Source organism: Coffea arabica, chromosome 1c, assembly GCF_036785885.1.
Source record: "Coffea arabica cultivar ET-39 chromosome 1c, Coffea Arabica ET-39 HiFi, whole genome shotgun sequence".
Classification (NCBI taxonomy): Eukaryota; Viridiplantae; Streptophyta; class Magnoliopsida; order Gentianales; family Rubiaceae; genus Coffea; species Coffea arabica.
Window position 1 is genome coordinate 27016782 of NC_092310.1, and position 16204 is coordinate 27032985.

Sequence of the window (16204 nt, forward strand, 5' to 3'; positions counted from 1 at the left end):
AACATAGTCAGTGTATATATTAATTAGTGACAACTTTGTTGTCAATAAACCCCTTATCAACTGTGACAACTTCTTATCAATGAATAGTTTTGATTCAGTGACAACAACAATTGTCAATAAAGACAACCTGCTTGAGAAATGCTACTCATTTACAACACCTTGCAATGTGTAGTTTGATGATTTTCCTACTACAATAATATCTAAAAAATGAAAACATCAGCAATGTTTAATAAATAACAAACGTAGACACCTGTTACAATAGGAAATGCCATAATAACATATTAAATATTCAAATGTCATAAATAAGTGCAACATCACACTACAAATAGTTTGATAAGTTTCAATAGAGCAAATTTTGCCATATAAGTCAAGGCTACACTAAAAAACAATTCCAAGTCCCAAAACATTTTTCGTGCTACCGAAACATTTTCTAAACTTAAGATAGCACTATAACCATAGTTTTTGAGTCGACACGTAAGCCGTACTGCTAATCTTCCAAACCTCTAAAATGAGCAATATATCTGCAATAAAATAGTAAAGTTATTAGTAGATGATAGAAAAATTAAAACAAGGAAAATTAGTTAGGGAGTCACCAAAAAATAAAGTGAATCATTTGTTTTAAGTCTCATCTAGATAGTGGCTATACAAAGAGTAGAAAAAGAGACATTATATGGGTAGTTCGGAAACAGAGTCTACTAGAGGATGGAAGTTTAATAACATTCATTAAGAGCCAAGGATTATATGGGCAGAATTGTTCCACTTCTTTATTTTAATATTAAGATGTCAAAGGACAGCAACAAACGATTCCACATTTATGAGAAACAACTTTGCAAACTTCACTGTGTTTTAGACCAAAAGTAGTCTTTGAAGCTTTGAATGTCATAGGATTTCATATATCTAAAAATATGTAACTATACATAAGGTGTAATAAACAAGAAAAAGCAGCCTTATCACCTACCAAGCACTTTTGAGGCTTGATACTACAAGTTAATATTGTCACCTACCAAGCACTTTTGAAGGATACTAATTTGTCCATTACTTGAGACATGAATCCAACTACTGCCTACAAGAATAGTGAAATCAGCATATATAGCAACAAGATAAAAAGCAAGTCCAAGCACCGTACACATGATTGCAAGTTGGCTAATTGAAGAGACAAATTGGATATCCTAATAGCTGGAAGCTATAAGAGCTACACCTAGAGCCAAAAAGTCAAACTTTATCCGAGTCCATGTTAATAGTAACCTGTGGACTTATTGCCAGAATAATTACTTTTAAGACTCCAACAGTGGCAGGGGGAGAGAAAGTGCTACTACAAGAAGCAGAAACATATTCAAAACTATCATCTTTTAACTAAAGTGAGTTAGCAACTAGTGTTCATTAAGCACATTTGTCAATATCATAATTATGCAGACACAATACTTAGGTTAGGATACACAGGAATGTCAAAGCCATTATTTACAAGTTACAAATCACATACAACAAATTGTAGTGACCAGACTTGTAATTCATTGTTTGAAAACCACAAATTGATTACCAAAAAACATGAAAAAGTAATCATTTTCAAGATTTTTGAGACTTTAGGCAGGCAAAAGCAAGCCCTGAGTCTTAAATACGTTTGGAATTTTTTTAATCTAGTTTTTCATTTTCTTGCCTGTACTCTGCTACCAATGGAACGCATTGCAAATTCCAGTAGTTCAAAGAAGTAGTACAACATACATGACTAATTTGTGCTGTGACATCTGCCAAAGATTGTCTTCATGACACGATTTTGTGCATTGACAGAATGATTTAGACTCATGCAGGACATATTTGCTTCATTTCGAATGTCTTTCCCTTGTTTTTCTGTCTTTAGTTTAGATAGAATCAGGATATCAACTAGCTTCACACTCAATTTTGTATCGCAAGTGGAGATTCTTCACCAAGATTCTACTCATTCTAAAGCACTTACCAAAAGATACTTCATATGAATTAAATATACATCATCAAAGCAGCCATTCAATCGAATTACTTGCCGCATGGGAAGTTTCTACTTCAATTTTAGCAGAGTCAATAGCACTTCAGAATGGATATTGCTTCAGAAAAATTAACACAGTAGAAGCAGAAAATGCAATAAACTTTAGAGATTCTTATGCAACCCAGCAAGTATTAACCATAAAACAGATAGAAGGCATTCATTCAAATTACTTGCTGCATGGGAAGTTTCTCCTTCAATTTTAATAGAGTCAATAGCACTTCAGAACAGAAATTGCTTCAGAAAAATTTGCACAGTAGAAGCAGGAAATGCAATAAACTTCAGAGGTTTTTACGCAACTCAACAAGTATTAACTGCACAACAGATAGAAATGAGACGTAATGTCAAAGTACTTACCACTTTCAACTCCATCAATCCATCAAATGGCTGATAAGTTGCTATTCCACTAATACTCATGTCCTGTCCCAATATTGATTCCTTGGCATTCTCTGCTAGCCATTCTTGAACCAAATCTAGTGACAACTGGTACAATAAACAAAAAAAAATCTTACAAGTAATTACACTCCATCCTTAAACTTAAAATCAGCATATAAACAAAAGCGAACATTTAAGTGCAACTATATATTGTTATTAATGAAAAATTCTGATTCAATAATAACTCTTTATCACCATGAAAATTGAAAATTTTCCTACAACAATTATATCTATAAATGGAAAAAAATGACAATGATTTATAATTAGCAAATGAATTCATCCATTGCATTACGAAATGTCAAAATATCATATAAGCATTCAAATATCATAATGAAGTTCAACAACACCCTATAGCCAAGGTTGCCAAATTTGTCAAATCTGGGACAACTTTTAAGAAGAAAGCCAAGAAGATCCGGACCAAAGTTACCTTCCATCGTCCTAAGACATTGACAAAGGACGGGAACCTGAAGTACCCACGCATCAGTGCTCCTCCTAGGAATAAGTTGGACCATTATCAGATTCTCAAATATCCTTTGACTACTGAATCTGCCATGAAAAAGATTCAAGATAACAATACCATGGTATTCATAGTTGACATCTGTTATTCTTGGTTTTGATGATCACAAAAGTTTGTTTATACAGACCAAGAAAGTGAACACCTTGATCAGGTCTGTTGGAACAAAGAAAGCATATGTTCGTTTATCTCCTGACTACGTTGCTTTGGATGTGGCAAACAAGATTGGAATAATATGAATGAATTTAGTCATTGTTTTGTTTCGATCAAAGATATTGTCTTTTAAGTATGTCTAGTTTGTCATTCTTGGTACTTTGAAATATTTGTCTAACCTTCTTCAAATACAAGTGTTTTTTGTCCATCCAAGAATCAGGTTCAAATATGTCATGAAATGCAAAACAACCAAAATGAGAAGCAAAAACAGGACAATCAGGTCGGACGGCCGAAAGGAAACTGTCGGACGTCCGAAAAGATAAAGAACATCAGGAAGAAAGCACCGTCGGACGCTCACATGGAAGCATCGGACGTCCGGAAGGATCGGACGCTTGCCATCGGACGCTCATCAACCGCATCGGACGTCCGAAAAATTCCAAGATAACTTGCTAGCTCTCGGCCCAAGGTCGGACGCTGTGCTGTCGGACGACAAAAAACTTATCGGACGTCCGAACCTCAACTTGGCTATCATCGGACGATTGGTTCGGACGATGATTCGATCGTCGGACGTCCGACAGCCCCAACGGCTAGTTGACTCTTCAGCTGCCTTCTATCCGTTGGAAGCATTGATGAAGCCCATTTCTGGATCCCTTTAAAATCAAACTGGTCTGAACCAAGCAAAAGACTTTTGCACACTTTGTTTACAAGTTCTCAAGAGATATTTTAGCTAGAAAATAGTCTCCAAAGCAGATTTGTATTAAAGTGGTGTGAATTTCTGTTGAGCATTTCTTTTGTGGTTGAAAGGATCTTTAGTGTAACTTTGTTGAGGGTTTTCTGAGTGATTGTAAAACTTCTTAGCTTGACTAAGTGAGGCTTAGGGCAAGGAGGAAGTGCTCCCTCCATTGTACATCTAGTTGATCTTCTTTCATCAAAGAGAAGTTGCTCTTCCTAGTGTTTGGTCTTCAAGTTTGAGGATAGCTTGGTAGACACCTGGTTTGATTCCCTATTTTACTTTTCTGTTTAACAAAATTCTCATTGCTTTTCTATACTTATTTTTCTGATCAATATTGCTCCTGTCTTCTAATCTACTTGGTTAATCATTACTAGAAAAGAAGGTAAATTTTTATTAAAGAAAAAGTGCATAAATTTGGTTAGGATTTTAATCAACCCAATTCACCCCCCCTCTTGGTTGTCTTTGGGACTTACAATTGGTATCAGAGCTTGGTCTCCTTGAGATTAAGCTCTAACGGCTTGGAGTAAAGATGACAACCAGTCATGCTATGTTTGTTGAGGGGCAATCTGTTACTAGGCCTCCCATGTTCAGTGGCTCTAACTATGTTAGCTGGAAAGAACGGATGATTATCTTTTTGTAATCTATTGATATTGAACTATGGTTTATTGTGAGTGAAGGATCGCATGAAGCTAACTTTCTTGATGCAGATACAGGGTTGCTTCGGCCAAAAACAAGAGTTGAAATGAATGCTCAAGATAGGACTAACCTCACATTGAATGCCAAGGCCATGAATGTTATTTATAGTGCCCTAGATTCAAATGAATCAATCAGAGTAAAAGGCTGCAAATCGGCTAAAGAAATGTGGGATAAACTAAGAGAAATCCATGAGGGTGGTGACAATGTGAAAGAACAGAAAAATGCCATCTTGGTCACGAAATATGAATCATTTAAAATTGAACCTCTTGAGGATATTGACAAAATGTATTGCAGGTTCACTGACTTGATCAAAGATCTCGAGGCGTTGGGCAAAGAGTACACCTTGGGAGAGAAGAACAGGAAAATTCTCAATGCCTTGGGCAAAGAATGGGAAAATAAAGTGACTGCAATAGAGGAGGCCAAGGATTTAAGTTCTGTGCCTATTGAATCTATCATTAACTCACTAACCTCTTATGAGTTGAAACTGAAATCTAAAGTGCAGGAGGAAGAGGATGCTAGAGCAAAGAGAAACATTGCTCTAAAGACTACTCAAGGTGAAGATGATACAGCTCACTTGGATGATGAAGACTCAGATGGTGATGATAATGATCTTGCTCTCATCACCAGAGGCTTCAAGAGAATCTTGAATAAAAGAAAGTTTAGAAGGGGAGGACCTAGCAATCATTTCCAGAATCAGCCATCTATCACAAAGTACAAAGGAAAACAAGATTTCAACAAAAAACAGTTGGACAAATGCTTCGAATGTGGACAGCCTGGACACTATGCAAACGAATGCCCCATGAAGAAGATGAAAGATGGAAAAGCTGATCGGAAGCCAAGATTCAACAACTTTCAGATTACTTGGAATGAATGCAACTCCGAAGGGGAAGTTGAAGAAGAGGAAGAATCAGCTCAAATGGCCTTCATGGCTATTGGAAATAATGAGGTAACTTCCACACACTCTCAATCTGAAAGTGATAATGATGAAGATGATGATCTTGAATCTTTTGTTGAAAAACTGCATAATGCCTTGAAGGAATCCTATGATAAAAACAAGCAGTTAAAACAGAAAATGGCTTTTCTCATTCAAGAAAATGCAAGTCTTTTTCAACAAAATAAACAACTAAAGACCGACAATGAAAGTCTAGTGAGAGCCGGATGTAATATTCAAGATGAACTTGATAGAAAGACAAATATTTGTGAAATGCTGAAGGAAAGACAGGGTGATTTGAAAAAAAGGATGGACAACTTGGATGAGACTTTGAAAGCAAGAAAGCAGGAGTTTAGCAAAAGGAATATGTTATTTACCCATCCTACTACTTTTCAAAGAACATTTGCACACAACAAAATTGCACATGATTTCACAACATATAGAAGAGGTGGATTGAGATATATCAAACCAGTACATGTTAAGGACTCTTCCATTATGTGTGGTTTTTGTTGTCAAAGAGGGCATTTGAAAGGTAATTGCTATGTGAAAAGAAATCTGAACAAAGGGATGAAGTGCATGTGGTTAGTTAGATACAATGCTAACTATTATGGACCCAAAAATTAAAAAGGGTACCAAACACCTTTTCTTTTCAGGAAAAATGCTCAAACAAGTCCAAATGGTTCATTGATAGCGGCTGCTCAAGGCACATGACCGGTGATCCTTCCTTGTTCATAAAGCTGAAATCAAAATCAAGTGGAAAGGTAACATTTGGTGATGATGTGAAAGCTAAGACAATTGGAATAGGTGATGTTGGTAAGGATGGTGAAACTTTTGTTCATAATGTGCTCTTGGTTGATAATTTAGGTTATAACTTGCTTAGTGTTAGTCAATTGTGTGATAAAGACTTGTATGTGTTGTTTAAAAAGCATGAATGCATTGTACTTGATTCCAAATATAATGTTGTGTTCAAAGGTAAGAGGTTTAATGACATATATATTGTGATTCTCGATAAAGTTGATTCTTCTAGCTTAAAATGTCTTAAAGTTTCAAATGAAGATCCTTGGTTGTGGCATAGAAGACTTTGTCATTTTAACATGGATTTACTAAAGGAAATTTCGAAAAAGGAGTTGGTTAGAGGCTTGCCAAAAATTAGTTTTGATAAGGACAAAATATGTGATGCATGTCAATTTGGGAAGCAAACTAAAATTTCTTTTAAACCAAAAATGTGTGTATCTACTTCAAAACCTTTGGAACTCTTGCATCTTGATTTATTTTGTCCCACTCAAATCACTAGCTTGGGAGGTAAGAAATATTGTTTTGTAATTGTTGATGATTATTCTAGATACACTTGGGTCATATTTCTTGCTCATAAAGATGATGCCTTCAAGAATTTTACTTCAATGTTTGCTAAAGTGCAAAATCTGCTTGGGTTAAAAATTGTTAGGATTAGAAGTGATAATGGGACGGAATTCAAGTATTGTGGTTTTTCAGAATTTTGTGATCATAATGGTATAACACATGAGTTTTCTATTGCAAGGACTCCACAGCAAAATGGTGTTGTAGAAAGGAAAAATAGGACTCTCCAAGAGGCTGCTAGAACTATGTTGAATGAATGTAGGTTGCCTAAATATCTTTGGGCTGAAGCGGTAAACACCGCATGTTATGTGATGAACAGAATCCTCTTGAGACCTATTTTGAAGAAAACTTCTTATGAACTGATTTTTGATAAGAAACCTACGGTTGGTTATTTCAAAACATTTGGTTGTAAATGTTTTATTTTGAATCTAAAGGAACATCTTGGTAAGTTTGACAAAAAATCTGATGAAGGAATATTTTTGGGGTATTGTGAGAATAAAAGAGGATATAGAGTTTTTAATAGAAGAACACTTGTGATTGAAGAAGCTATACATATAACATTTGATGAAGCCAATGATGATAATTCCAAAAGTTTGTGTGAGGATGATGATGTAGGTGTTCGAGAAGGAATGGAAAAACTATCAATTGGAAATGAAGGAAGTTCTAAACCAGCAGCAACTGAAATGGAAAATGAAGTTCATAATGATCAAGAAGTGGAAGATGAAGACAAAAATGATGATCCACTCAAAGATCTTCCCAAGGCTTGGAAATTCAGCCAAAATCATCCAAAAAGAGCTTATAATTGGTGATCCATCCGAGAAGGTAAACACTCGTTCCTCATCTAGAAAATTGATTGACAATTTTGCTTTAATTTCTCTTTTTGAACCCAAAAATGTCAATGATGCTTTAAAGGATGAAAACTGGATTTTGGCAATACAAGAGGAACTTAATCAATTTGAGAGAAATGAAGTTTGGACACTTGTTGATAGACCTAAAAATCAACCTATCATTGGCATAAAGTGGATTTTTAGAAATAAGTTGGATGATAAAGGTGTTGTTGTAAGAAATAAAGCCAGATTAGTTGCTAAAGGATATGCACAAGAAGAAGGCATTGATTTTGATGAAACATTTGCTCCCGTAGCAAGATTAGAATCTATTAGAATGCTTCTTGCTTTTGCTTGCTTCAAAGGTTTCAAATTGTTTCAAATGGATGTTAAAAGTGACTTTTTAAATGGTTTTATTGATCAAGAAGTGTATGTGGATCAACCCCCCGGTTTTGAAAATACAAAATTTCCAAGTCATGTGTTTAAACTTTCTAAAGCTTTATATGGTTTAAAGCAGGCTCCAAGAGCTTGGTATGAAAGATTAAGTGGGTTCTTGATTGAAAAAGGTTTCAAAAGAGGTATTGTGGACACCACACTGTTTACTAAGCATGTGTTGAATGACCTTCTTATTGTGCAAATATATGTTGATGATATTATTTTTGGTGCTACTAATGAGTATCTATGTAAGGAATTTTCCACCACTATGCAAAATGAATTTGAAATGAGTATGATGGGAGAATTAAATTTCTTCCTTGGACTTCAAATACATCAAGCTCTTGAGGGAATTTTTATAAATCAAGCAAAGTATACCAAGGAATTACTGAAAAGGTTTGGCATGGAGGACTCAAAGCAAGTTGGAACTCCAATGTGCACTTCTACAAAGCTTGACAAAGATGAAGAAGGTAATCATGTGGATGAAAAGCATTATAGAGGTATGATCGGAAGCTTACTCTATTTAACTGCAAGTAGACCGGATATCATGTTTGCTGTTTGCTTATGTGCTAGATTTCAATCGTGTCCAAAAGAATCACATTTGAATGCTGTAAAAAGAATTTTTAGGTATTTGAAAGGTACATTAGACTATGGTCTTTGGTATGCTAAATCCAGTGAGTTTGCACTATATGGTTATTCGGATGCTGATTTTGGAGGGTGTCGTGTAGATAGAAAGAGTACTAGTGGATCTTGTCACTTTCTTGGAAATTGTTTAGTCTCTTGGTTTAGCAAGAAACAAAATGCAATCTCATTGTCTACAACCGAAGCGGAATATATTGCCGCTAGTGCATGTTGTGCTCAACTTTTATGGATGAAGCATACCCTGAATGACTATGGATTGTTGTATGACTGCATGCCTGTATTCTGTGATAATACTAGTGCTATAAATTTGACCAAAAATCCTATTCAGCATTCTAGGACAAAGCATATTGAAATAAAGCACCACTTTATTCGTGATCTTGTTCAAAAAGGTGAAATTTGTGTAAATTATGTTTGTTCTAAAGATCAATTTGCTGATATTTTTACAAAAGCTTTGTCATTAGATCAATTCATTCATCTAAGATCAAAATTAGGAATGTTCGAAAAATCATCATAAATTTTTCATTGCCTTCGGACGTCCGAAAGAGGATGAACGGACGTCCGATGATGTTCTTCAGCCATTTTCCAGATTGCGCCTGTTCGGACGCAGCTGTCGGACGCACAACTTCGTTCGGCCGTCCGACAGTGCAACGACTCATTTTTTAAAACTACTTTCTTCCTCATTTGCTTCAGACTTTTCCTATTCTATTTCCTCTCGGACGAAAACCCTCTCATCTCTCACTCTCAAATTCACATCATTCTGAGACCCTCATTTCAAAATTGACTCAACCAAAACAGTTCCTGATCAATTGCGAGTCATTTTTCCTGATCATTTCACAGAATCATCTATCATTTCACAAATTCCCAAATTTTCCTCTAAACCCTACATTCTTATAACCGCTCTGACAAATCTTGTTCAAACCCTTTTTTGTCCAAAAATTTCTGTGCGATTCACTTCCTTACTACTGTGTGCATCATTTGCATCCTGCATTCCGTACATTTCACACAATGGTGAATCTTAGAGGAGGAAAAGTTACTGCCGGACGCAAGCATCCACTCAGGGATGAAGATGAGGATCTTCCTACTGTCAAACGGACATCCAAACGCTTCAAAAGGGGAGCTATCAAGGGTCAAATGTCACGGCCTACACCACAACCCTCATCTCAGCCTGAATCTGGTCAGGGAACATCTTCTCAACTGCTTCCAAAATCAGCCACTCTCCCTACTTTCTTTGATGATGCGGCGAAAGAAAAATACTCCTGGATATCCCAGAAGGGTATCATTCCTCAACGAACTGTAAACCCCTCTGAATTTCGCTCCATAGGTTTAGATTCCATTCTGAGTCTATTTGCTTTTCAAAAATGGTCTCATCTGATCTCTATGCCCAATGTCTACTATCCTGAAATGCTGCATCAATTTTTTGCAAATCTTAGGAAAGGCACGGATGGAACTGAGATCATGTCCAGGGTAAATGGGGTAGACATACTCTTTGATTCTGATACTGTGAATTCAATTTTAAATACTACCATTGAACGTTTATGCAAAGATAAAGTTGCTAATTTCTTTTCATATGAAGAGCTCCCTACTACTGCTAATCATTTTGATGGGACAAAAATGTTAACTTATTTCAAAAGAAGTTTTTCCTCACCCACTGATGCTAAACTAAATGATCTTGCTCCGGTGAATCTTATTGCCTTTTCAATCATTTCAAACCTACTTGTACCCACTGATGGACACAGAACTGATGCAAATAAAATGGAGTTGTATCTGTTTTATTGTTTTCGAGAAAAAATTCGCATTGATTTTGGGTTTGTCATGTGCAAGTTTTTACTTCGTTACACCACTGATTCTCGCAGAAAATTGTCTTATGGCAAGTTTCTTCAAAAGATTTTTGAGTTTTACAAAGTTCAAACTCTAGGTGTTTGTCCAAAAGAAGCATCTTCTTATGTCTTTACCAAGGCATATTTTGAAAGGAAAAATCTTGTTTATAAGGATAATTTGTGGGCATATAAGGGGGCACAATCTAGTGAACAGAGGGTTTAAGTACTGGTGGTCTAAGTATCTTGATGGATGTTATTGGTGATGTTTAAGTACTGGTGATGTTTGTCTATTCTGTTTGTGTGAATGGAATGAATTGTTTTTGGTTTGCATTTGTGGATAAGATGTATTTGTCTATAAGATGGATGTTTTTGGTTTGCCCTTTTGTGATGACAAAAAGGGGGAGAGATCTGATTGATGATTGATATGTTGGATTTGATGATGTTGGATATGTTGAATTGATTGATGGTTTAATTAAAATTGGATTTTGATGATGGATTGAACTGGTAATATGTTGGTTGTGAGTTGCTTAATTGTCATGTTTTTGGAACTCGGTTGGGCAGCCTAGTGAGGGGGAGGTTTTCAAATTTTTTATGATTCACTAAGAAAGGGGGAGTTCTAGTCTATTTAGAAAGGGGGAGTTTTCATTGCAATCAATCAAAATTCATTTCAAACTTTTGTTTTGTCATCATCAAAAAGGGGGAGAATGTTATTCTTGGTTTTGATGATCACAAAAGTTTGTTTATACAGACCAAGAAAGTGAACACCTTGATCAGGTCTGTTGGAACAAAGAAAGCATATGTTCGTTTATCTTCTGACTACGTTGCTTTGGATGTGGCAAACAAGATTGGAATAATATGAATGAATTTAGTCATTGTTTTGTTTCGATCAAAGATATTGTCTTTTAAGTATGTCTAGTTTGTCATTCTTGGTACTTTGAAATATTTGTCTAACCTTCTTCAAATACAAGTGTTTTTTGTCCATCCAAGAATCAGGTTCAAATATGTCATGAAATGCAAAACAACCAAAATGAGAAGCAAAAACAGGACAATCAGGTCGGACGGCCGAAAGGAAACTGTCGGACGTCCGAAAAGATAAAGAACATCAGGAAGAAAGCACCGTCGGACGCTCACATGGAAGCATCGGACGTCCGGAAGGATCGGACGCTTGCCATCGGACGCTCATCAACCGCATCGGACGTCCGAAAAATTCCAAGATAACTTGCTAGCTCTCGGCCCAAGGTCGGACGCTGTGCTGTCGGACGACAAAAAACTTATCGGACGTCCGAACCTCAACTTGGCTATCATCGGACGATTGGTTCGGACGATGATTCGATCGTCGGACGTCCGACAGCCCCAACGGCTAGTTGACTCTTCAGCTGCCTTCTATCCGTTGGAAGCATTGATGAAGCCCATTTCTGGATCCCTTTAAAATCAAACTGGTCTGAACCAAGCAAAAGACTTTTGCACACTTTGTTTACAAGTTCTCAAGAGATATTTTAGCTAGAAAATAGTCTCCAAAGCAGATTTGTATTAAAGTGGTGTGAATTTCTGTTGAGCATTTCTTTTGTGGTTGAAAGGATCTTTAGTGTAGCTTTGTTGAGGGTTTTCTGAGTGATTGTAAAACTTCTTAGCTTGACTAAGTGAGGCTTAGGGCAAGGAGGAAGTGCTCCCTCCATTGTACATCTAGTTGATCTTCTTTCATCAAAGAGAAGTTGCTCTTCCTAGTGTTTGGTCTTCAAGTTTGAGGATAGCTTGGTAGACACCTGGTTTGATTCCCTATTTTACTTTTCTGTTTAACAAAATTCTCATTGCTTTTCTATACTTATTTTTCTGATCAATATTGCTCCTGTCTTCTAATCTACTTGGTTAATCATTACTAGAAAAGAAGGTAAATTTTTATTAAAGAAAAAGTGCATAAATTTGGTTAGGATTTTAATCAACCCAATTCACCCCCCCTCTTGGTTGTCTTTGGGACTTACAACATCCGTGCTGATAAGAAGAAAATCAAAGATGCAGTGAAGAAGATGTACGACATACAGATCAAGAAAGTGAACACTTTGATCAGGCCTGATGGAACAAAGAAAGCATATGTTCGGTTGACTCCAGACTACGATGCTTTGGATGTGGCAAACAAGATTGGAATAATATAAACGAATTTAGTCATTGTTTTGTTCCGATAAAAGATACTGTCTTTTAAGTGTGACAATTTGCTAGGCTGTTTTGTCGTGAAAAAAAAATACCAAATTTCAACACAAGGGGGAATTTTTAACATCAGACAAAATTTCACTAAACCTTGCCATTTCCCAATTTCACTATATCTCTTGTAGTTCGGTTGCTTAGCTAAAATTTGCAATCCAATAAGAACCTCAATAATTAAAGCTGGACATTCAAAATCAGCCCCAAAGAAAATCAAAAGCAGGCCCAAACTAATGCACCAAATTAGCTCAAGAAATAAGTACTGCTAGTAAACTTCAGCCTCAAAGGAATAATATAACAAGTTGATAAGGCAACAAGCACTACTATAACAAGTACTGATATAAGTACTGCTATGAACAATATAACCAGTTGATAAGACGATAAGCACAACACTAAAGGAAAAGCAACTTCAGTTCACTTGCTTAGCTAAAACATTCAAATAAACTAAACTAAACTAAACCAAAACAATCCAAACTAATGCACCACAGAGGATACAAGGTGTCAAGTATGATAACCAAAGTAATGTCGATCATGATATAAGGTGTCAAGTAGGAGCAATGTGTACCAACATAACTAGAATGTTTCTTTTCCATTTAAAAGCAAAAAACAACTTTCTTGTTCTAGATCTCTAAAATTACTTTTGCTGTTTGTCATGGTGTATTAATTCCATAGAAAACCAGCACCCCTTAATATTGTATTCCAATCAAACTAGTAAGTTAGGCAAGTGGCGGGACATTGCAAAACATTCACAATGAAATTTACTTCAAGAATGGCACCAAAAATGGGAACCATTCATGTGAAAAGAAAAGGTATTACCTCAAGGAATGCCTTCAAAACCCACATAAAAGTTAGTATTATTACTCCGTTAACAGAAAATCCAACCTACATCCAGCAAAAAGTTTGTGATTATATAGTATAAAATAATGCTATATGGAGAACAAACTACCATGTAAGACATGAAACTTAAATTCCAGGAAAGCAAGCAAAACAGATTTTACAAAGTACTTATTCTTACTCGAACTAGAAAACTACCATAAAGATCACCGTTGTGCAAGTTGATTGAGAATTACTTATATCACAAATAATATAGCAGTATCCTCTTGCACTAAGCTCTAGCACTCAAGCATCATCCTCTCTAGTCTAATTACTGAGTACGTAGTATAGCCTTTTAAAATGTTATGGAATTGTGAATCAAATTCTTCCAACTCCTGAAGAAACACCCACTACCAACTGCAAATGCCAACTTATAGCTCTAGTTCATAATTTGGCATGTGATTTGCAATTTGGCCGCAGGTTTACCATTCAAAATGGCACCTTTCCTCATTTAGTCGGAAACTTATCTCAACGCCAGCCATATCTACATGTGAAAGAAGATCTAGAACAGATACCATAGAAAACGAGAAAACAAGTGATTGCTATGCTTATTACAAGCATTTCACCAAGACAACACCAAAAAGATACATAAATCACTGCCAATTACATGATTCAATTTTTTTAGCAACAGTTGCAAATACAGAATATGAGCACAAAAGCAAAATAAAAGGTACATTGTTAATTTACACCAAAAATAAAACGTCAATTTTCCTTATCTGAAACACTAACAAAAACTAACATGGTAGAACAAACTAAAATCAAGAAACCAGAAATGCGACAAGAATGCCAACAAAAATCATCTGAACAGCCCAGGAGGAAATAAACATCACCAACCTCTGAGCATTCCTATTCCTCACATAGACAATAACATGAGTAACAAAAGCCAGCAACAATCCCACCACAGTGTACAAGAACCCAACCGCGAACCCTTTAGCTCCCAATTGCATCCCAGACCCCCTGATAAAAGAAAACCAACTTCCCAGGGTCATTCCTATCAACCAAAAACATGGGTATTTTCCTAATTATGTTATGCATTGAACCGGAGACACTGAAAAAGTAGACAAAAATCTCTCCGGTCATCCAAATACTCTTATTGTGCAAAAGGGTGTTCCCATAAATCACTTTTTTCACCAAGAATGGAGCCGAAATCAGAATAACAGCAATGAGAAACATCAATTGCTTCTTAGAAATCAAAGAGGGGCGATCAATTGGCCCAATGCTCAGCTTCGTTTTGGCCTTGACAAATTCAGCCATGGATTCGGCGAGCCTCGAGAAATCTGATGCATTTATCTGGACGGAGTCTTTCTTGACATCGGTGTGGGGCAGAGAATTTACTCCGAAAAGGGCGAAAAAGGACTGGAATTCTTGAAATTCGATGTCGAAGAAGAAGAGTTTTGAGTGAGAAGTTGGAGGGTTGTTGGCTAAAAAGGATTTAGAGACGAGGGAGAACTCGGATTTGAGAGAAGGGAGGGAGAGTTCGGGTTTGGAGTGGAGTTGTTGGGCGTCGAAGAAGACGAGGAAAGTACAGGGACGATGAGTTGGAATGGATAGAATCCGTTTGAGGGAATCAGTGAGATGGATAACGCCGCCTTTAGGGGACTGGGATTGGAGGGATTCGAGCTGCAAGAGCAAATCCGAACTGGGGTCTTGAGAATTGGTGGAGATCGGGAGGAGGGTGATGAGGAAGAGGATGACGAAGATTGGGGCTTTTGTGAAGGCCATTTTGCAACCTAATATAAGTTAATGTCCGTCTAAATTCTTTTTTGGGCGAAAAGGAAAAAAATTGGTGGTAAAAAAATGGTGGGAAAACGAAAACTTTTCCTGATGAATTGACGTGGGCAAAAGTAGAAAAATATGTTTAAAGTAGCAGTGCTTTTGAAGGATATTTGCCTGACGAATTGCCTTTTAATGCTATAGTATTATTCTTTATTTTTTAGCAAAAAATAAAAATTTTCATCAACATAGGTGGCAAAATTTGTTAATTTCATATAATTGAAAATGTACTTTTATAATTTGCTAATATTTTATACTAATTTCTTATAATTGCAGCACTAAAGAACATGTTCACAAGCAAGCAGGTTAAAATCCCGCCTACATAATAACGCTGAAACCCGCAAGCGGGATTCTGTGTTTTTTCTATTTCAAGGTTAGCTCGCATGCTGGTTAATGTTATATTTGAGCGCGAGAAGAAAAAATTGGTAATTAGGCTCTTTGGGCATTATAAGTAAATATTTAAATTAATGGCAGTTTTATTACATCAATATTATTGTATTATCATTATTATGATTATTGTATTATTTCTTATGCAAATATAACATTTAATTATTTAAATTTGATTTTATTTTTACAATTTATAAAATTTTTATCACTTATATAATATTTTTAAAACCCTAATACATCTAAATTTGATTTTATTTTTCAAATTTATAAGATTTTTATTTAAAAAAATGGGATACAGATAAGATATCCGGTTGGTTCGATTTGCATAGGTGCATATGAGAATATCCGAATACTCTTTAAACCCGCATGCTGGTTTAAGGAGATTATGGCAACTCTCTGACACACTAGTTACCCAATCCAACTTGTGT

At 36.0% G+C, this 16204-nt stretch overlaps 1 pseudogene; it reads right to left on the bottom strand.

Moving 5' to 3' along the window:
• Positions 1-426: 426 nt before the first annotated feature.
• On the bottom strand, positions 427-15338 carry LOC113720200 (probable dolichyl-diphosphooligosaccharide--protein glycosyltransferase subunit 3B; annotated as a pseudogene).
• Positions 15339-16204: the final 866 nt, after the last annotated feature.